Source organism: Zootoca vivipara, chromosome 8 (genome assembly GCF_965207765.1).
Source record: "Zootoca vivipara chromosome 8, rZooViv2.hap1.1, whole genome shotgun sequence".
Classification (NCBI taxonomy): Eukaryota; Metazoa; Chordata; class Lepidosauria; order Squamata; family Lacertidae; genus Zootoca; species Zootoca vivipara.
The window spans coordinates 38,553,864-38,578,331 of record NC_142591.1 but is presented as its reverse complement, the minus strand read 5'-3'; the positions used below and the strand labels follow the sequence as shown (position 1 = coordinate 38,578,331).

The 24,468-nt window shown below is 41.1% G+C and overlaps 1 protein-coding gene across 5 annotated transcripts in view; it reads left to right on the top strand.

The window, feature by feature from the left end:
* Positions 1-24,468, top strand: part of LDLRAD4 (low density lipoprotein receptor class A domain containing 4) — a 289,122-nt gene that overhangs the window by 149,976 nt on the left and 114,678 nt on the right. The gene's annotated exons all lie outside the window — the stretch shown is intronic.

Genomic DNA, 24,468 nt, shown 5'->3' with positions numbered 1-24,468 from the left:
TGGGGAAACGAATTCCCCTGCTTCCAATCATGCAGCACTAACGGATGTGTAACTTCTCATCAGACATGTTCCTGGACCACAGCGGTAGTGCTTCTGGACTCCAGCTTCCATCATTCCTCACCATTTGCCATGCTAGCTGGGGCTGATGGGAACTGGAGTTGCACAATATCTGGAAAGCACTCTGCTAGCTACCCCTGATTGACCATGTTAGGAAACCAAAGCAAACTTTTGCTTTTCATAAGCTTTGACTAAAGATGGAAGGATCTAGCCATTTTGGTTTCTCTTATTTGCTCCTTTAACCAAAGTATTTTTGACAAATACTTACACACACCCCATTACTTTAGTGCAATTTTCTCTTAATAAGCACATATTTTTATGCAGATTTGACTAATGTACACATTTTGGCAAATAATTTCTCCTAAAATTATGCATTTCTGTATGTTATTTTTACTAGTAAATGATAACATAGTACATATTAATATTTTTATGCACACTTTCCCCTAATATATTTTTGTAAACATTACTTGGGTGGAGCGCTGCATTGCAAAATTTGGATGAATGTGAATTTAGAAGGACGGTTGTGGTTTAGCTTTCACATTGTTTTGGAAAGTGCTAATTTGATAATTCTATTTTAAATATAAACTGAAATCTCCCCATCCCTAGTTTTGATTCTGTGTCTTTCCTGCCTTGGTAATCTGAATGCAGCCCTGTAGGCCACCCCTGGTTCTTGTTAAACCAGTATGAGTAGTAGGTAAACCAATACAAAATAATTAAGTAATCAGTTTTTTTAAAGAAAAGAAAAGAAAATGCAAAGCTGTTTCCTGAGTTAGTGAATCAGCATGCCACTTTCAAAAGATTTCTGTGACAAGTTTATGGGTGTTATTGCGGTGCCCAGGAAGGCAGCTAATCTTCCAAGACCATATCCACAGTCCAGAATTTCCCTGCACAATAAAGAGCTTCTTCTCTTATCCATCTTCCGACAGCTTTAGTAACTTGACTTATTTCCAGCAGGCTCTGGTGTTCTTGACAAAATCTGCATTGATGCCAGTGAAATATTTGCCAGATGCTTCTTGGAATCATTTTACCTTTTCAGTCTTTTGTGTCCCTCTTTAACAAAGAGGTGCTTGTGAATTGTACAGGATTCTGCATTGCTCACCCCCCCCCAATCATCCCATGTACCTTTTACACTGAACACCTGTTGTTTGCACTGGGATACCTGCAGTACTGCTGGTCAGCCAACTGCCCTGTGGCATTTACAATAGATGTTACCATTCAATAACTGCTCTTGGAATATGAAACTGCCAGATATTCTTATGCTACAATTTTTATACAATGCATTGTTTGCATACAGTGCACTGCATTGACTGCATTGTTTATTCTGAATCAACTGCCTGTTAAGACCCTCACCCTGCCTTCCTTTCCTACGAATTAAAATTACGTCACTAATAGGCATACATTCTGGGTGAGATCATGCCCACATGAAGGCTTGACTGGCCTCAGGTATGCTCATACAGCATGTCCAATCCTTGCCAGTCCCTGATCATCTTCCACACCTGAACACAGATTTTGTAGAACATATTGGTGGAACACTCCACAAAGGGATAGGGCCTTTGTGCCACATTGCAACTGCTTGTCTAGGTACCACTTTCTGTAGTTCTATTTTATTAGTACTGTTTCTCCGATGCCAATGCAACTGCTAAATGGAATCATGGGCCAGAAGGGCTGTATGCAAGGCTTAGTTATTTGCCAAATAGGGTTTTTAGAGAGGGATACTGATTGACAGACTTTGTCAGATCAGACCCAGTAAAATGTGCTGTAGCAGGGAGTGGGCTGAATTTATTCTTCCAGACAGGGGATACATAGAACTGTTGGCTTATTTGCTGAAGGTAGAAGCAGCAGGGTCCAGAAAGAAAAAAAAGGAAGAACTTGCCAGACTCAGAATCCATAAGGCAGGGGTGGCCAACTTCCAAGAGACTGCGATCTACTCACAGAGTTAAAAACTGGCCGTGATCTACCCCCCTTTTGGGGGGTTCAGGTCAAAGTTGTTGAGCTTCTTTAGGGAGAAGGAAAGTGATGCTGAGCTCTTTTTTTGGAAGGAAAACCCTGTTTTTGGTGGTTCGGGTCAAAGTTGTTGAGCTTTTTTTTAGGGAGGAAAACCCCATTTTGGGGAGTGCAGGGCTTCTTTGGGGGGAGCCAGTGATCTAACGATGATCTACCACAGACATCCAGTGATCTATGGTACTGGTAGATCACGATCTACCTGTACATGCCTGCTATAAGAGAAAGTAGAAGGGATTGCTGAACATGGGGAGCTGTCCAGCTCTAGTACTCTAGTAAGTAAGGATGTTGCACCAGTAACAAACTCATTTATATTAGACTATTATATCTCTGACCCCACTTCCTGCTGCAGCTGGAGCATCCTATAGGCTTACTTCTGTAGATATTTTGGCTTCTCTGCTAGACTCATGCTTCCTGGGAAATGTGTGAGAGGCCAGGAGTACATTGTATCTCATGAAGGTTGCTTGATATTTAATATTTGTTTCATCTGTTTCTCATGTGTAAGGGATATGTTTTAGAAGCAATAGTAATGGAAAGAGGGTCTTATGGGTTTCTCATTATTGACAGACAAGGACATGTTTTCTGCATTTTGGTTGTTGGAGATCCTGGGTGAGGGCCTTATTCTCATCTGAGAATAAGTGAGTGACATAGTCTTGCGATGGGAGTTCATGACATTGACAGGCACACCAAACACCCAAGATAATTGTTTATTGAAATGTCATCTGTCAGCAGCAAAAATCTTTGACATCTTTGGTGATTTGCACAGAATTGTATGAAAGGAATAAGTGGTTTTAGCACCCTTTTACACAAGAGTGTTTCTTCCGACATGGGAATTGAGAGCTATGAAATTTGGATAATTGCAGGTGTAAAATTGCAGTTGGAGCTGGCAGGGGTTACTCTCCTGGGTAGTATGAGCTACGTTTGGATGCATGCTAGTGTGTGGCTCTGGCAGTACTCCATTACACTCCCTTTCTAACCTTCACCCCCCCTCTGGTCTGGATTGGGTAGCAGATTGCTAGGTAGTCTTTTTGTTGTATGATATACCTGTATCCAAAACTCTAAAAGTTTTGTTTTGAAAATGAATTGAGCATGTGTGGGGTTTTTTGGAAGCTAAATTTCTGGTTTCTCCTTTTATTTTTGATATAAAAGTCCAGCTTAAGCAAATTGATTTTCATGTGACTGAAGTGTTACATCTGCTGTGTGTATGGAAAAGAGGAAGAAAGAGACTTGTTAGATCAGTGCTGATCTGTATTCATTGAAATCAGGATCAAAATCGCAATGAACTGTGGCAGCCTTTTTTCACTGCTTGCCATCTTTGGATCAATTCACTTCCTGCTGCATGAAGGAATTATTCGAAAAGTCCATTGTAACCTTGAAATTGTATAGCTTTGAGCCCCTCCACTTTCATTCAGGTCCTGGATGAGGGGAATGGCCAACAAACAAGGAGGTTAGACTTGAGTTTCAGATAAAATATTTGAGGTTGATGAAAATGTTCCAGCAATAACGGTGTCGCTTCAGGTTTTTGCTGTAGAATGCATTAAGATATTAAGATTAAGATATCTTTATTGTCATTGTCCCCTTGCGGGAACAACGAAATTACTCAACATATTAGAATAAGAACAAAGAAATTACTCAGTGTTCAGACTTATCAATCTCTGACCTATGACATGCATTGAGAAACCAAATATGAGGATATGGCTTTTGCAGAAATTTAATGAAAATATCACCTGGCATTTTCCTGCAGCTACTTGTTACAATTCTCCACTCTTACTATTGAAGGCTTATTGAGGAAAATTTCTGGATAAAGGACTTGGAATTGAGAAGAACTCTCAATCAAATCAAAAGTTATTAAACTTCTCTGGGATTTCACCTTGACATTACTTAACCATCTGTATCATCCAATCAAGTAGTAAAGAGCATTTCCACATGTCAGAGCCAGATGTGGAAGAAGATAAGAAGAGCCTGCTGTAGAAAAGAAGTAAGACTGAAGTTTAAGAAAGAATCAAGGAGGACCAAAAGCAATAACAAATCAAAAAGTTATAATGTGTAGATGAAAATAGAAAATCTATTGCATAGTATAGTGAAGGCTGAGAAGTAGTGGGAGAGACAGTATTGGGAGGGGGGTGGGGGGAGGTAAATAAAGACTCAGACAATGAATTTATAATATGTATTGAAGTTTTATTTATCTATCGATGTTACATTTTGCTCTGTTTTTATTTATGTAATGCATATTTTGAAAACCAATAAAGTTTATTTTAAAAAAGAAAAAGAAAAGAAGGAGGAGGAGGAGGAGGAGGAGGAGAGCCTGCTGGATCAGGCCGGTTGCCCATTTAGTCCAGCATCCTTTTCTCACAGTGGCCAACCAAATGCCTGTGTGATGAATGGGTCATCACTCAGTGTTAATTTTCCTGTATTTTGTACTGAACTGATTTTATTTGTAAACCAAGGTTAAGGCATTTACTAATGTTTTCCTTGAAAGAAGTCAATGTGATAAAATAGTATGGAAAGCCCATTGATCTATTAAAAACAAAACAAAAACAAAAACAAAAAAAGCTGAAGGTTTTAACGCACAGATGGGGAAACTGTGTCCCTCTAAATGTTGGATTACAACTCCCATCATCCCTGCCTATTGACTGGTGGGAGTTAAGAGTCCAAGAATGTCTGGAGGGCCTAATGTTTCACACACCTGTTTCACAGGACCATTTCTATGAAATGATGTTCACTTCAAGCTCTTAAATTTCTCTGGATTTAAACAAATTAATAGAACATACAATATATGTTGAAAGAGTATGGTAGGATATAATAATGTGGAGGATTTATTGCTATTTCTTTCTAGGCAAAACTACCCTACTCCTAAAGACGAAGGCACTCTGTGCTCTGTCTAAAAAAGGAACTTTCGGGGACAGGTTTTGAATATGCTGCTTTTTCTGAGAAGCTTAATACTCTGCTTAGAAATCAAGCAGCTTTTTTCAGAATTGGTATTTTTTTGCAGATATTGTATATTAATTAAGCGGCGAGAGAGAGAGAGACTTTTTTAAATATCCAGGAAACTCCATTCCTTTAGGACAGAGAGAACCACAAATGCTAGATTAATACAGTGATTGCTTCACCATTAAACTTCTACTTTTTTCAGAGTCCTGAAAAATTAATAAAATTAACTGAAATTAATGATGGACTTCCTCTTTCTTCACATATGTGCATCTCTGTGTGTGCACTTTTGTGCATGTACACTGTTTAATTGGTGATGCCATTGTAGGGAGCACACAATGGACTGAATTTTGATAAGGTATTTCTAGCCATGGCCTGTGGTGCAGAGGGGATGGTGCTGCAGGGTGGCAAGCAAAAGCCAAGGGCAAGTAGAAGAGGGAGGCCAAGTGTTCATAGGCAGATGTGATGTATGAGTGGGTTAGTGCAGTTACCTGTTTTGAGATGCAGGCGGAGATCCTTAGAAGTGCTAAGGTGGAGGGAAGCTGCAGAAATGCAGGCTTCCTAGGCTTTCATTTGTGCTTGCTAAAATCCCTGCCATAAGGAAACTTGGGAGGATGTTTTCAAAGTCTCATGGAAGAGTGCTTTCATAAAGACAGAGCTGAAGCAACCAAGAGGGCCATTTAGAGGAAGCAGGGGGTTAGCTACTTGTGTGCAGTCCCTGCCAAGGTCAGGATAAAGCTTTTGCCTTCCTTAATGTGTTATCTACTATAAAGCTACACTGGAGTTGGAAGTAGCATGCAAAAGGCTGGCCTTTTGGGTGGGTGACAGTGGCTTATGCACACAACTTCTTCCTCCCATTCCAATTTCCTTAAATTAAACAAATATGGATCAAAATCCTTGCATTTTCCAGTAGGGAAGGGGGTACCAAGCTAGCAAAAGTGTCTGCATGCTTCGTTGTAAAGAGTGGGATGCAAACTAGGGGGGTGATGAGCTATCTCTCTCGCAAACTCCTTTCCCCCTCTTCTCCTTCCCATATAGCAGTGGGTGGGGGTGCAGCTGGATTAGGCAGAACCCTTTCTCATGCAGCATGCTTTTAATAACTTACTTTAGGGTCCATTCTTAATGTGCATTTTTGAAATGATGAAGACTTCATTCAGTAACGTGTGAAGGTGTTTGTTTGAAATTGCCCTATGTGAACATTGCTCAACTGAAGGAAGTGGCAAGTCCTGCAGCTGTCATGAAGGGGCAACTTGAAGCAGAAACCACTTCACGTGAAACAGGAGGAATTGCGCACGATAACATCAATCACCTAAGAAGTGTACAAAAGAGCAAGTCTTCTGATAAACCACTGTAAATGGTTCATAATAAAGATAAGGGAGTTTACCCTCTCTGGGGGCGCAGAAAAAACTTCAGAAATTGTTATGCACACAGTGTGACTGAAGGAGGGGGGGGGGACCCTGAATCTGTGCCAACAGTTAATTCTGCAGTCATGAAGGACTTTTTAAGTAAGTATGTTGGCTCTGTTTGAATATCCTGCACCTGGTCATGAAACAATAGACAATACCACTGGAACTGTGTATTGAAGTGTGTTATAAATAACTCACTTGTGAGCCAGCTTGTGAGGATTAATGCGTTCTTCCTATTAACATTTCTCTCATGCTAGAAAGTTTCACAACCTTAAAAGTTTGAGAAATGAAAAAGTATTTTTAATAGATTGGTTATGGCTGCTATCTTGTTCAAATGGTTTGCCCCACAGGACCCATGAGAGAAAAGGGGCATTTTGAAGCTGGTGTGGATGCCAGCTTTAAAGTGCCCCTTTTCTCTCATGGGTCCTGTGGGGGCAAACCACAGCAGGGCAGGGCTGGCAAGATCGGACAGAATAGGATCCAGAGATTGGAGGTGGGGGGAGCTCAAGCACTCCACTTGCAAGAGGCACCTGCCCCTTTCTTGCAGGACGTCACAGAAAGGGAGGCAGAGCCGTTCGAATCAGTCTCTTGAGGGCAAAGTTTCCATGGTAGCCAAGGAGGCAGTTGACCAATCAGCAGGGCTGGCTGAATCAGAGGTGGAAGGAGAGTCAAAGGGAAAAGCTCAAGATCCTCTGTCAAGAAAGTGCCACTCGCTGCGTTGACACAAACAGACCTGGTCCATCCCTTGGAGTGCACACTTGCAAGCATAGTCTTCTCACTTGGGATGAGAAGAACCCAAATGACTGGTCCTGCCAAGGGTAGGAGGGGTGCCTCAAGCATTTGGACAATGTCTTAGCTACTGCCTAGTCATGAATCTTATAGCTCTGCTTATAGACTTATGAATTGTGTATAAGCCTCATCCCCCCCCCCAAAATCCAGAGCATTAAAAGTTAAAGTGTGGCTTAAATTCACGACCTTACGGTATGCAGCCAGGAGTGTGGGGCAAACAGCGCCAAGAGCATGGCGAAGCCGCGCCCGCCCTGTGCATAGTCCCCCCATCCTCTCCCCCAAGGCCGGGAAGGGAGAGAGAGCAAGGAAGGGGAAAGACCGTCAGCAACACAGCATGGCTCCCCCCCCCCCCAGTATGCAGCCAGGATCAACGAGGAAGGGAGTGGCTTTATTCAGGTTTTTTTTTCCCTCTCCCCCGCCTCCAATTTTTAAGGTGTGGCTTATATTCGGGTGCGGCTTATATTCATGCCAATACGGTACTCTGTCTGAGGGTGAGAGCCAGGAAAGTTTTCTAGCATTTGAAACACAGGCAAAATTTACAGTGACGGCCAGAAATGGCTGGTCAGGAGTGTTATGTATGTTTCTGTGTTGAAAGAGTGTATGTGTGAACTAGATTCCATGGATTTTTGCCCATTTTTTTCCACTGGATACCCCTCCCCCCATGCAGTGTAGATTGATCTTGCCCACTGATCTGTTTTTCTTTCAAATTGCATTTATCTACCTCCTCGTTTGCTACTGCTACTTTCAATGACAGTCTAACTATTGAAGACTGCAGCTAGACCTTCTGCAATTCAGTGCTTATGAGTTTCTATGTACCTGGATACAATTAAGCCACTTCAAGTGCCCTGAAGTCTAGGAATGCAGGATACGAATTGTGGAAATAAATGAATAAGTACAAAGGAGGTGCTGTGATTCAAATTTGAAAGCAGGTATGTATTTTTATCCGAATTCTTCCTTTAAAATACATATACGCAACTCAAATTTGGCCTCTACCCTTCTGCATTTTAATGAGGAATATGGCACCCTTTGCAGAACTACTTCTTACTAGATTTTTTTGTACTCAGATATATATAGTCAAGTACAAGTACAGGTGCTATGTGTCAAATATGAAGAATATACAAATGTTCGCTCTGTTCCTAATTAAAATGCACTCGGTCATGAGGGCCTGCTTGCTACTCATATGTATTTTAAGGATGAACAAGGCTAAAAATGATTAATCTTCAGTTCAATTGGGATGCTATCTATGTGCCTGTTTACAGATTTCAGTGAGAAATAAAGGATAGGAATAGGCATGGATCACATAAGGTAATATCCAACTATATCATCCTTAAGAGCAGACCCTTTTCAATCCATGGACTTAGGTTAGTAATGGCTAACCCTACTGACTTTAATGGGTCTACCGTGAGTATGTCTGAACCAGATACCTCCCCATAGTACACAAGTTATGTTAATTAATTGCACTGTATGTCCTCATAAAAACCAGCATTGTGACTTCCATCTAGCATTGGTGTGTCAAACAGGGCGGGTTACGGGACAAAGACAAAAAACTCCCCTACCCAAAAGACTTATTTGAACTTAAAATGGTTCAAGAACCCTTTTTAATGGGAATGCTGTGTTTAGGAGCTATATTTCCCAGCAGTAGTTCCTGCTGTGACTTGCATCTCTGACCAAGAAAGGGGGAGCTGCTTTTCCTGAGATGGAAGAGAGAGAGAGGGATGCTTGCAAAAGGAGGGAAAACAGAGCTAAAGAAAGTGGGGTTGTTGTTTTTTACTACAACACCATGGTCTACCAATCAGTGCCAAGTGTCAAAAAGTGGCTGGAACGCAGAGGTGGAGCCAGATGCAAAGAAAGTGGCACAGGCTGAGCAAATTGCTTCCTGCTTTCCATGTGCCACATACTGGAATGGGTTGCATATACAAGTCTGAATCTCCATCTGACTTAGTACAGTTGAATGATATTCAACTAAGTTTTATTCAGTTTAGACCCATTGAAATGGATGAACATACTTTAGTTAGGTCCATTAATTTCAGTGGGTCTCCTCTGAGTAAAACCTAGTTGAATATCACCCCTGGGATCTAAGTTAACCTGCTTTTGAGGAGTCCTCCCAATTCCATGTGCAACATTCTACTGTAAATAAGCCAGAGGTCAGCACAGCATTTATAATCTATAAAGCAAAATTAACAGTGTTAACAAAAAAGCAACCAAAATATAAACTAAGCACTGTTAAGTTACAGGTAGGTAGCCGTGTTGGTCTGATGTAGTCAAAACAAATTTTTAAAAAATCCTTCCAGTAGCACCTTAGAGACCAACTAAGTTTGTCATAGGTATGAGCTTTCGTGTGCATGCACACTTCTTCAGATACTGTTAAGTTCATGACTCAGAATCTTTCACTCTCTTCAGCTCATTAAAATACACATACACCTAATGCTTCTGGCAGCAATTCCCTTCTGAAGATTCCTTCGGCTGGAGGTGGGACAACACAGGTGAAACCAACCCTTGATGGCAGACTAGAGTCTCACTTCCCTCACACACAAGATAAAATTTTTGCATTTATTCATAATGGAAGCATTATTTTATGAAGCATAAAATAGTACTCCAGCCACAATTTAGTACAGTGGTACCTAAGTTTTCGAACGTCTCCATCGATGAACATTATGGTTTTCGAACACCGTAAACCCAGAAGTAAATGCTTCGGTTTTTTATCACACCTCAGCAATTGACCGTGGAACGCAGCTTCCTCTGAGTGCAAGATCCTGAGGCCTAGCTGTTGGCTATTGAGTTTTCGGTTTCCGAACGTTTCAGAACTCAAAGAGTCTTCTGGAACAGATTACGTTCGAAAATCGAGGTATTCTAAACAGCACTTCTGCTACAAATGTTGTCTCTTCTGATTTACCCCACAATGCCCTATACATGCGTCAAAGGCCCTTTTGATTGAAGCCCTGGTGCCTTACCTTGTCATCATTGTATCTGTGTTTGCACCTGCTCCAGGGTTATAAGGTCACTTGGACCCAATTTCGTATTCTCTTGTGGCTGCTATCCAGTAGAGCATAATTTCATCCTTATTGTCAAATATATTAACAACAACTAGAGCCCCCACTATTGTGGTCCTTGCAATTTACATGCAGAGATGGAACTAGATGGGGATATTTTATACACAAAGATAGCCACCACTGTCTTTTTTGATTCTCTGGCAAAGAGAGCTTGGCTTTGCATACATATACAAACATGCAGCAGTTAGGAATGATTCATGTCTGTTCATAGCATCCTCTTTTCCCCTTTATTTATACCTCTGCAACAGTTGCATGCTACCCTATAAGATAAAGGTATCTGCATGACGTATAAGCATAAAACTAATTTAAACACAAGAGAAAGCATGAACCCTAAAATCAAAACAACCCACCACAACCTCAAAACCAAAACACAGATTTAATGACTTAGAGGAGCAGACTGAGTTATTTGTTATTAGATGAACAGATCAGCGATAGTGCCAGGTGAACTGCTCTCAGAAGGTTGTTCCACAATCTGGTGCCACTACCAAAAAGACCCTTTCTGAGGTGGTTATCCACCTTGCTTCATGCATGAGTGGCCACTTACATATCATCAGAATAAGGGTGAAAAGAGGACACAGATTTGCATAAGATTTGCATATATTTATATGTACAGGTACAAATTTAGTAATAATTGCTGAACTGTAAATAGTAATACAGTACATCTCACCATAGTGGGAAAGAATGTGACCTGGTGACTTGTGTGCCTGCCCAGTTTCTTGTTCTAGTTCCAGGAGTTAATGAGCAAGTTCAAGACCCCTGCTCTCCCTTCTGATTTTTTTAAAAAAATATTTGAAGTAGACTGGGACCAGACAGCTCTCCAAATAGAGGCCTACCCTCTGTAAAGTAGGACACAAGGCCACCCTAGACCACTAGCTGCTGACTACTCATAAGGATGTGGTTGTCAGAGTTTGAGCATGGAAGACAGGGCACGTCAGAATTCTATAACAAATCTGGGCAGCGTTTGATAAGATACTTTAGTCTGCTCTGCTCTTCCTCCTCCTCTTCCTATTTATTACTGTGTCCCAGGGCACCAAATATTGAGTGCTTTTCTTACTCTTTTCCTTTGATAATCCTTTTCCACCTATTTAGCTTTGTGCTTTTTTTGATACCTTGCGTGCTCTGCTAAAATGAAGTGACTTTCATGTTCAAAGATCTTGCTACTTACCTGTCTGCCTAATTGTGAAAATGAATGGTGCCTCTTTGATTTAAAACTAACTCGAAAGGTTGCTGATGGTGTTTGGTGAGTGCATATGCAGTACACAAATCACAAGAGACAGTGCAGAGGAGGATGCATAAAATGAAATGTTCAGTCTAAAAGCTTTGCTTTACGGCCCTGTCTTCAAAACACAGTGACATTGCAGCTTCCTTTCATTGTGGCTCTTCTTAGCAATCCTCCTCAGGCTTCCTTGTGCTGATGCATTTGTGTTGTGCTTAAAGGACTATGTGACTTTCTTCAAGCTGTTTGTAAGCTCTGTAGAAAGGCATTTCATTATTTTTCTTAGATCCCGGTTGAATAATGTAAACCATTTAAGCTCTGCATCAGCTGCTGCCAGTTTGGGCTTACATAGGTTGATGTGGATCCAAACTTGTGAATTGAAGTTGCTGGGCAAAAAAATCAAGAGAATGAAAGAAGATTTTAAAGATGTACAGCACACGAAAAGTGAGGCATATTTAGGTAGTTTCTTCACTATGGGTTGTATCCAGTCATACTCAAAGTAGATCCACTGAAATCAGTAGGATTAAGTTTGTCAAGCTCATTGATTTCATTGGGTCCTCATATTGTTTTGTACTCTGATAAAATATCTGAATGTTCTAGGACAGTGGTTCCCAATTAGCTAATTACTGAGGGCCCCATATTTTTTCAAAAGCCAAGCCATGGATTCCTTACTTTTGAAAATTTTCATAACTCTATGGTGGCTACCTGTGCAAAGCAATTTTTGAAGAAAATGTGGGGTAGTCCCTAATAAGCAGATGATTTTAGGTGATATTAACATGCAAAAAGGGACCCAGGTGGCGCTGTGGTTAAACCACTGAGCCTAGGGCTTGCTGACCAGAATGTCGGAGGTTTGAATCCCTGTGACGGGGTGAGCTCCCGTTGCTTGGTCCCAGCTCTTGCCAACCTAGCAGTTCGAAAGCACGTCAAAATGCAAGTAGATAAATAGGGGGGTTCCGGTTTCCGCCTGCAGGAATGGCGGACCTGTTTTCCATCCCTCTGACCTTCGTAAGGAATTTGGCGGTTGCTAGGGGAGTAAATGGCAACCCCCTACCCTCTCCGGGGGTTACGGAGAGGGGCCGCTGGCCCGCGATGCCCCCAGACCCACTCCGACTGTTTATGGAGTAGGGGGAGCTTGGGCTGAAGCACTTACGAGGGCCAGGACTCCCGGACGCTAATCTGCATGGCGGGGATTTCCATGATTAAAGAAGATAATTAGGCTTAAATCTATGGACATACTTCAGAAGGAGGGGCAGAAGCGCTGTTTACTGCCGAGAAATCTATGCTGCTGAGGGTGAGGAGTTAAAGGCTGTATTTCAACTGGAAGAAGGATTGATGGGGACGGAGCGATAAGGGAAGCGAGTCTTTCTTTTTTATTTTTTTCATATGAGTTACTTCGTACCTTCCCAGACGTGATGTCCTGGCTTGTTTGGAGTGAAAGAGAAGCAAAAGACTGTGTGAGTTGAACTTTATAAACTGTTGTTATTGAGTATATTTTTTGAAGATGAGGAGTTGCTGACGAGAAAAGCCCCCCTCTAGTTGGATGGGAGGAGTGCCTGGACGCGTTCGGAGGATTTATGAGTTGTGACGCACTTTGAATTGGAGCAGCGACCTGAAGCTAAGTTCAGCTATAGGGCAAGGAGATCCATTAATTTACCAAGAGTCTATGCATGGTGTGAGGTCTGGTTCTTCTGCCTGGAAAAGCTGTAAATTTTATAAAGATCATTAATCTATGAGAGAAAACGAAAGTGATTTGAGTTTTTTTAAGATGGCGCTGCTTCGTGTTGAGAGTCGACGCAATAGGGACGCTCCAGACCAAGAAGATTTATGGGGAGGCTCAACTGATTAACTCACACAGGAGAAAGAACATTTGTGAAACTTTGTTTGACATTTATCTCAGCAGCTGGGAAATAATCGGTTGAAAGAGGAAAACATCTATGTGACTGTAAGGGAAAGATCTGGAATATTATGAACTCGGAGAGACGATTTGAACTTTAGAAAAAAGACGGCAGTGGACGGTTGCGAGGAATCCCCAATTTCTTGAAGCATGGGAACCCAAAAAATTTTTTTAGATGATTTGGCATAACATTCGGTTTGATTGATATATATGTGTATAATTTGAAATAATGAATGTGATATAATTGGTTTTAATTGGAAAATTAATAAAAATATATTTAAAAAAAATGCAAGTAGATAAATAGGAACCGCTACAGCGGGAAGGTAAATGGCGTTTCCATGTGCTGCTCTGGTTTGCCAGAAGCAGCTTTGTCATGCTGGCCACATGACCTGGAAGCTGTACGCCGGCTCCCTCGGCCAATAATGCGAAATGAGCACGCAACCCCAGAGTCGGTCACAACTGGACCTAATGGTCAGGGGTCCCTTTACCCTTTATCTTTAACATGCAAAAATGACAGAGATTTAGTTGGGGGGATACAAATTATTTTATTAATGTATAGTACAAGTGAACAAATCAGGACATGTCTAGCAGCTACTAAACTATTATTATTATTATTATTATTATTATTATTATTAATAATAATATGCCACTCATCTGGTGGGGTTGCCCCAGGCTGCCAACAAAGTGTTACACTAACTAAACCTAAATGTGATGGGAAAAATCATGCCTCTTTTTGTCCCAAACAGTCCCTTCCACATCCAGTTCAATATTTCCTACTTTTATTCTCCAATCTGGTTCAACATCAAGCTGATTTCTATGCTTGTTCTTTATATAATGAAACATTGAAAATGTTTGTTCACAAAGTTATGTGAAACAGAAGGAACCTAGATGTTTCAAAGCTTTTTCATCTAACTTATAATCAGCAAAAACCTTTACCCAGAATTGGTTAAGTCTACATTCTTTGAAAAATGATTTCAATGAACCATCACAAGTCTCATCAACAAGTGCATCTTGCTCTTTTGCTGATAGAGTTGTTAGTTGTACATAGGTACATGTCCAGGGTTATTGTTTTTTGTTTGTTCTTGGGTTATGTATTTTTGTGTCTTTTTATATTGTAAACATCCCTGTGATCCTCGGGTGAAAGGTGGTATAGATATTTAACAAACAAGCAAGCAAATAATTTTTCTTTCATTGGTGTGTGTGTGTCTCTGTGTGTGTTCTCTCTCTCTCTATTTAAAAACCTCTCCAGGAAGAACACTGCTATTAGTAGTGATTCTTTACATGTGTGAAAGGAGTGTTCGTTCAGTTAACTCATCCTTAAAATGTGCACTGAAGTGCAATTAGTTTAATTTTAGGGGCATCTGTTTTGCATGAAATAATGAGAATGTATGGTAAAATATTTACACTTATTGTGTATTTTTAAGAATTGGGATATCTAAAAGACAACTCCTTTCACACATGTAAAGAATTTCTATAAACAGCACTACTTAATACAAGCTTGTATTCATCACAATTACAGGCTCCTGACTATGACGAGTCTGCAAGTGAGCATATTATAGCCTCAAAGAAGGGCCAGAGCTCAGTGGGAGATCCAGTGCTGCACATGTCAACTTAAATAATCTGGATGTGGCCATGTCTCTTAAAGGATCTGAGGGCCACAGTCTAAGATTGCAGATAATTGCTTCCAACTGGGCCACATGGACTGATGATCTGACTTAGCATGGGCAGCTTCATATGTTCATGTGCCTCATATGTAAACAGAAGTTGGCCTCTGTGGTGGGTGGAACTAATGGACAAAATGGAAAGCAAGGTGGGCCAGGTGGATCTGTGACAGACAAGTAGGCTCATATTCATTTATGTGAGCCCCACCTGCAGTCTCTCAAGTTGTACAGACCAGACTTCCTTAGTGACAACTCGGCCTGAGGCACATACCACTTATGTATTGCTAATTAATATCCTTTTTTCTGTTCTCTTGGGGCATGCATGTGTGAGATCATGCCCTTGAACATTTTTATTTTGCCTCCTCCTTTATAGCTACTGTGACAGCAGATACCCAAACTAAAATGTTTGTCATAAGTCAGAGTACTTTTGATCCCAGAATAGATGAGCTTACATGTGGCCTCCATTACACAGTACTAATAACATAAACAAACTTATGATTATGTCATAGCAACAGGCAGTGTGGTTACACATGTAAATTCGACTGAGGTCTCTAGGAACGGAGACCTCTGCGTCCCAAAATAACACAGCAACCTACTTCTCAGTAAGGGGGCCCTAAATAATTTCAGAAATTAGATAGGCCACCAATAATATGATGCCTTTTGCGGGCCTTCTGTAGGATTAACAGGGGGATAGACTTGAGTCCACATAGATGTCTCTTTCCTAGGTAGGTGAAAACAGCTCATCATCTGAGCTTGGTGTGAGATGTGATAACTTAGATTCTGACAATGTGAATAACGCTAGAAAAGACTGATGCTTTGGCAACACCCCATGGAAGAAGACTCAAGAGACAGAGTAATGGTGGAAATGTCATATTTATTCAAGATAGCAATAGAAGATCTTCCAACAATAATCAAATTATCTAAGTATGGGCAGGTAGGTTTGAATTGACATATATGAGGGGAAACTTCTCTCCACTGCATTGGGCAAGTAAACAGCCACATTCTGTGGCTCCTCAGATAGGGGGTTGGGATAAAACCTTGCCTTCTCGCTATGTGAACCATGGGTATGCAAACCCAATATGCTCACTTGGGCCCTCACCTAACCTAAAGAAGCCCCAAGAAGCCCCCGATCCCAGCCCAAGCCAATGACAGTGGAATTTAGAGTGCCCTTCAACCTGATAATGCCTTGGGGTTTAGCCAATTAAGTTTCCTTACTTGCCGACACTGAATGCCAAACAGACCAAATAAGCACATATATCCAGGGCAAATCAAAGAACCCTACAGTTTGGAACAGGCAAAAAGGAATCCCAAGGGCCTTTCCCCTCAACACTCCACGGGCTAAATAAAAGTGCGAGGTCCATTTCCCATACTGTATCCTGTAAGCTTTCTGTTCCCCTCCTCAGATTTAACACAAAGTTGCCACAATATCTGTATATATTGATTGTCCAACTCAAATAAAATGGTCATACCAGTAGTAACATTACCAGAAGAAAGAGACTTGCAACACTTACTTTGCTGCAAAAACAGACTGATACCTGTACTTTGATCTTGTTTGGATTTGAAGGTTAAAATCTACAAAGACTAGCAAAATTTTATATAACTCTTAACTAATGGTAATTTAATATATTTGCTTTAGAATCTTCAGCTATTGGAAGAATACCGGGCAGTATTGTGATTGTTGTCAGTGTACCATTGGGCTAATAGGAAATAAAAGAAACCGAAACGAGGGAGAAAAAAAGTTATCATTGTGCTCGAGGTTACTATAACAAAATGCTAATTTCAATTTTGCCATTTCATCTGTGGCATTAAGCTTTATTTAATTGTTTATTATTTAGTCAACTTATAGATTGCTTACTTTATTCCTGCGTACAAATCTACTTTTTAACCCAGGAAAATCTTCTCAAAAGTCAGGGGTCGTCTTATACGCCGGGCCGTATTTCTTATATGGCGAGTATATCCCAAACTCTATATTTTAACTGGAAAAGTTGGGGGTCGTCTTATATGCCCAGTCATCTTATACGCCGGAATATACGGGTACCTCAAAGCATAGCTGTCAAGTTTTCCCTTTTCTCGTGAGGAAGCCTATTTAAAGGGAATTTCCCTTTAAAAAAGGGAGAACTTGACAGCTATGTCAAAGTGGTATAAGTTTATGCCTTTCTCATTGCCATAGTATAGGGCATTACCCTCTTGTGAATTGTCTGCGTCCTTTTCTGACAATACTATCATGCCTGTATGTGTCTGTAGTCTCAATAAAGGCTTGGAATGAACATAGTACAGTCATTGTTCAGCCTTCTGCCTTTACTCAGTACCAGGTGTCTTAAACTATTACAGTGACTGCTTACAAGTTATCACCCATGCTTTCTGTATTTTGGGGATGGAATTGCTAAAGATAATCTGGTTTGATTTATCACTTAAAAGGTAAATATTAACCTCTCACGAGAATACATTATCCCAGAAGTTTGGAAGTTGATATTGTTTCAGACAGCGGGCTCGTGCCACATACTGCTAAACCATAGTTTATTGTTATTGTTAGTGGAACTAGCCTTCCTCTCCTCCTTCAGTGTGGCAGATAGGTGGAATTTGGACTTTTTTGCTTCCATTTTATGCTTACCATGTCAACTGAACACAGACAAACTGATGTTCATCTTCATTATGGCAAGTTAACATCAAGCTATAGTTTACAAAGCTAGCTTATTTTCACTAACCATAGTTAAGGCTAATCAAAGTTTAGGGTTCATGTTAACTGGGTTCATGTTAACTGCAACTTGAATTGTGCTTGAATTTTCCTATGTCGCATGCCACAGGTAGGCATGGCTCACCCATAACACCCTGGTGTGCCAAGCTTTGAGATCCCCACTGAACCATGGTTTAGCTTTATGCACAAACTGGGCCAAAGTGACAACATTTTCTTTTCTTGAAGTGTCAATTATTGATGAAGGGATTATTTTCAGTTAATTCATTTGTGAAGCACCTGCTGCTTAGAAATTTGTATGCATTTCAGTGTTTTATTAGCTTGTGAGTTTTTCTTTTAAAGGTACAGACTTTTAATCTTAGGTGTAAATTAAACAATTCTGCTAAACAGATTACACTTGTTTCAAGTGTTAATATAAGTGGCTGTAACCCACTTCTAGCAACAGAGGAACACGAAGTCACGTGATGGTGTTTGACTTTTTTTAAATTAAGAAAATTTAATTTAATATTTCTTTGCCCACACTGATAGTTCTAAGTCTCCCATCCAAGTTTTTTTCTCTCCCTGAGACATAAGTACAGCTATTTTCAAAATGTAATAATGGAATCCTTTGTCAAACCAATTATTTCATAAATTGAATAACTTCTAGTAGTAGTCTTCAAACTTTTCAGATCTAGGATCCAACTTAAATGCAAATATGGTTCCAAATTTTTGTCACACCTATTTTGCATGTTTGTAGTTGCAGCCCAGTTATGTTTTAGTTACTTATTTATAAGCTGCTTTTCTCCCAGTACAGGACACAAGGAAGCTCACAGCCTGAATTTAAGCAAATAAAGCTCAAGAAACACAATCAATATACAGTAAATACAGTGGTACCTCTGGTTACAAACTTAATTCTGAAACTGTTCTTAACCTGAGGTACCACTTAGCTAATGGGGCCTCCCGCAGCTGCCGTGCCGCCAGCGCATGATTTCTGTTCTCTCCCTGAGATAAAGTTCTTAACCCAAAGTAATACTTCTGGATTGGCGGAGTCTGTAACCTGAAGTGTTTGTAACCTGAGGTGTTTGTAACCCGAGTTACCACTGTACAGTCATACCTTGGGTTGCGAACGTGATCCGTGCTGGAGGCACGTTCGCAACCTGCAGCATTTGCAACCCACAGTGCCTCATTTGCGCACACGCGTGATGACACGATTCGGTGCTTCTGTGCATGCGCGAGCACCAAAACCTGGAAGTAACCCATTCTGGTACTTCTGGGTTCGGCGCAGAGTGCAACCCGAAAACGCGCAACCCGCAGCATTCGCAACCCAAGTTATGACTGTATTTTTAAAAACGAATGAGTGACTCTATTAAAAACGGTGCTGAAAACACTTTAAACTGTTTAAAAGAAAATCCACATGCACGAAGAGAACACATCCTCAGAAGGCCATTCCAAAAGAGCCAGATAATGACCAAAGGCTTATCTGAACAGAAAAGCCTTTGCTGGCCAGCAAAAATGAAAGCAGAGAGGGGACTGCCTAATGGTGGTTCCTGACTCACCAGCTTGAGCTCCCTGTCACTAAACAGGAATTTGCTTCCATTAGCCATGACAGCTATGCTGTGCCTCCACAGTTGTAGGCAGCAATGCTTCTGAATACCACCAGTTGCTGGAAACCATGGAAGAGGAGAACACTGTTGGGCTCATGTTTTGCTTGCTGGTTTCCCACAGGTATTTGGTTAGCCACTGCGAGAACAGAATGCTGAACTTGATGGGCCACTGGCCTGATCTATTCTTAGGTTCCCACCTTCATGCAGCCTGAAGTTAGCATACCTCTTGAGTTAATTTGGAATAAATTAGTTAAATTACTTTTTTCTCTCTGGCTGCTATGATCCCACCATTCATTGTTCTATCTGAGTCTATGTGGCACCCCCCCCTTCATTTTAAGATTCCAGTTCTTAATTTTAAAGTTATCTGATTCTTTATGCTTCCTATCCTATCTCCAAGCATAATTTCTCCTAACTTCTCAGCTCTCTCTCATTCCTTTCTACAAATGCATATATGACACCTGGTCCCTTTGTTTTCTCTGCCTCTATTTTACTCATAACTCTCCCCTCTACAATGGACCTAGGACTCCTATCCTAGGTTATGTATGTAAGTACCTTTTGAGGCAAGTGGGAGTTTTGTAGAGACTTTTTTCTTTTTTGCCAGTAGAGTAGGATACCTTTGCTGTTCTCATACCTTCTATTTTCAGGGCCCACTTGAGATGGCTGTCAATTACTGAGGCCCACCAGTCACAAAATGGCAGTACTACTGAGTCATTTACAAAATGGTGGTGGTTGAAGGAAGAGTTTCGCATACTAAGTTGATATTTGCTAACACCATTTCTTTTGCAGGGAACTTGCTAAATTATTTGCCATAGTAGGTTCCTTCTTGCAAGCAATCCCACAGCTAAGTAGATTATACATTGGTTCTTAAGGCTTCTTGACTCTCCCTCCTTATTTTTGGAACAATTTCCTGATCCAGAGGTTCTAAACCAGGCGTCGGCAAGGTTATCCGGCTATGGGCCGGATGGTTCCCATGGACATCGTCTGTGGGCCGGATGGGCACGGTGCGACACTGGAAATGGCGTCTGTGCATGTCCGCAGCACTGGAAATCGCTTCTGCAGCTGTGCAGATGCCGGAAATCGCGCCTGCAGAGAAGTGATTTTGGGCGTCTGGGCATGCGCAGATGTGATTCTGGCGTCGGCGCAGACGCCATTTCCGGCACCGCTCGGCGAGTCCCTGCACCGCACTGCACAGCGCATGGGGGACTCGCTAAGCGGGCGGCTTGGTTCATGGGCCGGAGGTTGCCGACCTCTGTTCTAAACCTATAACTGTTTTTATTTAACACATTTGCCTCCCCTAACTAGCCTTTAAAAGTATTTTTTACTCTTCACCTGTCTTTTCTTTTCCACTTCTCCTTTCACACTTGATTCCCCACAAAACTACTAGTTTCATTCATCTCCGTTCCTTTTCCATCCACTTTTTTGTCTTACAACAACTTCTGTTACTTATTCCCTTTCTCTCTATTACCGGTTTGTTTATTATTTAATATATTAAGCCTTATCTCTCTTTCTGACTTATTTTGATGCCTTCTCTGGTGCTTTCCACACAGACAAGAGAGAAGTTACCTGACCCAGCAAAAGACTGAATGGGAAAGACAGGGGACAGGGGAGGGGTGTGTGAGAGAAGACAAAGGGTCAAAAGACAAACCAGGTCCCTTTTCGTCCTCCCTCAGAACTTCCATCTCTTTTGCTTCTCTCTCTTTCCCAGTTTTTCTCTTCCTTCCCTCACTCGGCCAGCTACTTTTTCCATCCATCACCACTTCCTCTTCTTTCTTTCTTGCCCTCCAAGTTTCCTTTGCAAGAAATCTGTTGCTGCCAGGGTTGGACCAAACAAAAGAGTGTGGTGCAGCTGAGGACTGCATGGCCGAGGCCCACCTGAAGCTGGTCTGAGGCTCACATTTTGAGTAAGATAGGTTGACTATTTGCTTCTTTTTTGGTAAAGCCTCTCGCTGAATACCTTCCCTGTGTCAATTTTGAAAGCCATGATAAAAGTGCTATCATTAATAGATTGCCGTGGATATCTAAACATTTCCCTCAAAGGAGCAGCCCCATTGCTGGCAAATAATTTCCCCCTTAGCATTTTAAATACAATAATTCATTGCCTTTAATTCATTGCAATAATTCATTTCCTTAGTTCACCCATTGCTCTGTTGCTGTTTGAGATACTGTTAGGAATGTGATCCCTGGAATCTTTTGGATATTGCCTGTGACTGGAGTAGTGATGAATCACAGAACTGCTCTGCAAACCCAGGTTCCCTCTGGATGATCTATAGCCCTATATAGCCCTGCTTTCAGGAGGGTTTCTCCATTGCAAACATTTCCTAGCAACAAAATAATTTGAGCCAATTGCTAGGAAATGGGAGTGGGCAATCACTGTGGCTGAAGAATGGGGAGAGAAAGACCAGAGTTTAAATATTGACATTTAGTATAGTCAAATGATCCAGCTTTCTTTTTATCTGACACATAATGTTATGTTCAATGAACCAATGAAATAAAGTATATACAATAAAGTATAACATTCCATAAATTATATAAAGGCTTACACTTCATTTCAGAAACAAGGGATACACAAGACACTACACAGCAAAATGAATAAACTACTTATTTATACATTTGGGCATCCTAGAATCAGCTTCATAAATACAGGTGGAATGCAAAATACATTCCCAGTTCTCAGTTTTCTTACAAATTGCTGAGCAGATTGATGTTGGTGCATTTAGCTCTGTCCTTTTTAGATAAAGATCTGCTTCTCACATGATTTCCTTCCTCTCATCTAATGTGCTCTTCTTTGATTCTACTATACTTCCATCTCCAATATTCATCTTTCCCCAGTAAAGCTTCATTAATGTCTCTGGTGAAATACAGCAGATTTTATAGCAGACTTGAATGTTGGACATTGACATTGAATGTTGAACATTGACACCCAGAGACTTATTTCCCACCAAAATTCACAGCACATTTTTTTTTTGGGGGGGGGGGGCGTTGTGATGTCCGTCTCCAGCTTTCTCCCCTTCTATATCTCTGCATGCTCTTGGCATACTACGTAAGTATCTGACTTATCCCTGAACATAAGCCTCTTTAGGATGAGACATGTAGCATTAGACTAGGACCCATTGTTTCAAATTCTGTTGAGCTATATGACCCTGCTCTTGTGCAAAATAGCAGTTGTGGTTGCAAACGAGTTACTTTGCATGTACACACTTAACAAAACCCATCACCTGTCTTTTCCTTCCCACTTTTCTTACTATCGTTCTTCTTTCTTTGTGGCTCACTGTCTTTTGCTTTCTGTTCCTCTTTCTTTTATTCCATTTTAGTATCTCCATCTTCTCCTTTTCAGAATACCAGAAGGTATTTTCATCTATATGGCTCCTCTTTTAAAGGAAGATCTCTCACTTTCTCCCTTAATCTGCTGCATTTTCAGAAGTGTCAGTTCTTTGGATTCGACGCAGCAGCTGTAGTTCCACAAGTGGTGCAACGATAATACATTTTAACAGTTAGCATGCAGCATTCGGAACTGAGAGTGCTTGAGTATTGTAATATCAGTCTTTTGCCTCGGACAAGCCCTTCCACTTTTTCAGGCTTGGAAGCAGCCTGTTGGAAGTGGGATAGGGGCTAGATGGGCAACGTGAGGAGGACACAGCAGGACAACAAGCCCTTCCAAGCAGTCTGATTAGGCTGAATGGAAGGGGACATTCCTGTTGCGCTTCTTGTCACCCTGCCAGCCCCACACTGCTTTGCGAGGCTGGGATGTGGAATCAGACTCGCAAAGCAGTCCGGGACTGGCAGGGGTGGCCTGAGGAGCAAAATGCCCTCAAAGGAAAAAAAGTGCCCGAGACAATGACCCCCCCCTTGCCGTGTCTGTACTATACCTCTGGATTGGCCTGTTGTTATACTACTAGATCTATTATTGCAGCTAGAATCTCAAGTTCAGTTACTTATCTCAAGTCCAATTAAGGGCTATAGAAAGCTATCTTCTACTGAGTCAGACCTATGATCTGTCTATGTCAGTATTGTCTATATCAGGCATCCCCAAACTTTGGCCCTCCAGATGTTTTGGACTACAATTCCCATCATCCCTGACCACTGGTCCTCTTAGCTAGGGATCATGGGAGTTGTAGGCCAAAACATCTGGAGGGCTGCAATTTGGGGATGCCTGGTCTATAGTCACAGGCATCAGTTCTCCAGGGTTTCAGACTGGGGTCTTTCCTAGCCCTGGGAATAGAACCTGGAACTTCCACATGCACTTCTTTTGACCCTTCCCCATACTGTGTACTACATCCAGCAGCTTATTCTTTCTCTATACCTTTTGAAATTATAGCTCACAATTACACCTTTAACTTCACTCTACTCTCAGAATTGTGTGGTGTTTGTAACATCTTTATTCATTAAAATAATTGAATGCTAAGCTGTATTGTAAAGCCATTAATAAACCGTTCAGCATGAGCCCTTAGGGTGATTTTGTTTCTTACTTAGGATACCATAATGTGAGGATTGCTCTTTCTTACTTCAAAAAAACAAATAACCAAGGTGGAAATCCACAGCAAATTTACCCAGAGTTAATCCCATTGAGATGATGTCTACTCAGACGTCTTACTGAATTTAATGGTGCTTACTTCCAGGCTGCAATCCTATGTTTGGAATTGAGCTATAGGACTGCAGACTTAAGGACATTTACTATGCAGGTGTAAGTCCCATTGAATTCAGTGTGACTTCTGACTAATATGTTTGGAACTGGACTATAAAATTAGACCAGACTACAATGAATGTGGATAAAACGCCTGTGATAAATTGTAGTTTGGCAAATCTGCTTCAGCACTGAAAGCTTCTCAGTCTTACCAGCAATCCTCCCCCAATTTATTTAAATAATAGTCTACATTTTAGGATGATGGGAAGCCAGTCTATGGTTGCCAGAACTGTGGAGGGAATGGATATATATTTAACAGGTACTTTCCGTGCATTTGCAGTGATTTACAGCAGTTAAAAGCTGTGAAAGAGGTTTATTTGTATTTAGAATAGTGTAATGAGAGACTATAATTTGACTCCTTTGCCTTGTTAAATTTAACATTTCTGGTAACAAGTTTTCCCAATGTGAATTCCATAGTGTGAGAAAGAGAGGATGATAATGACAGTGATAGCATGACCTAGCACAGAAAATATAAATAGCTTGGGTATGTGAGAGAGAGGATTGAGGTGA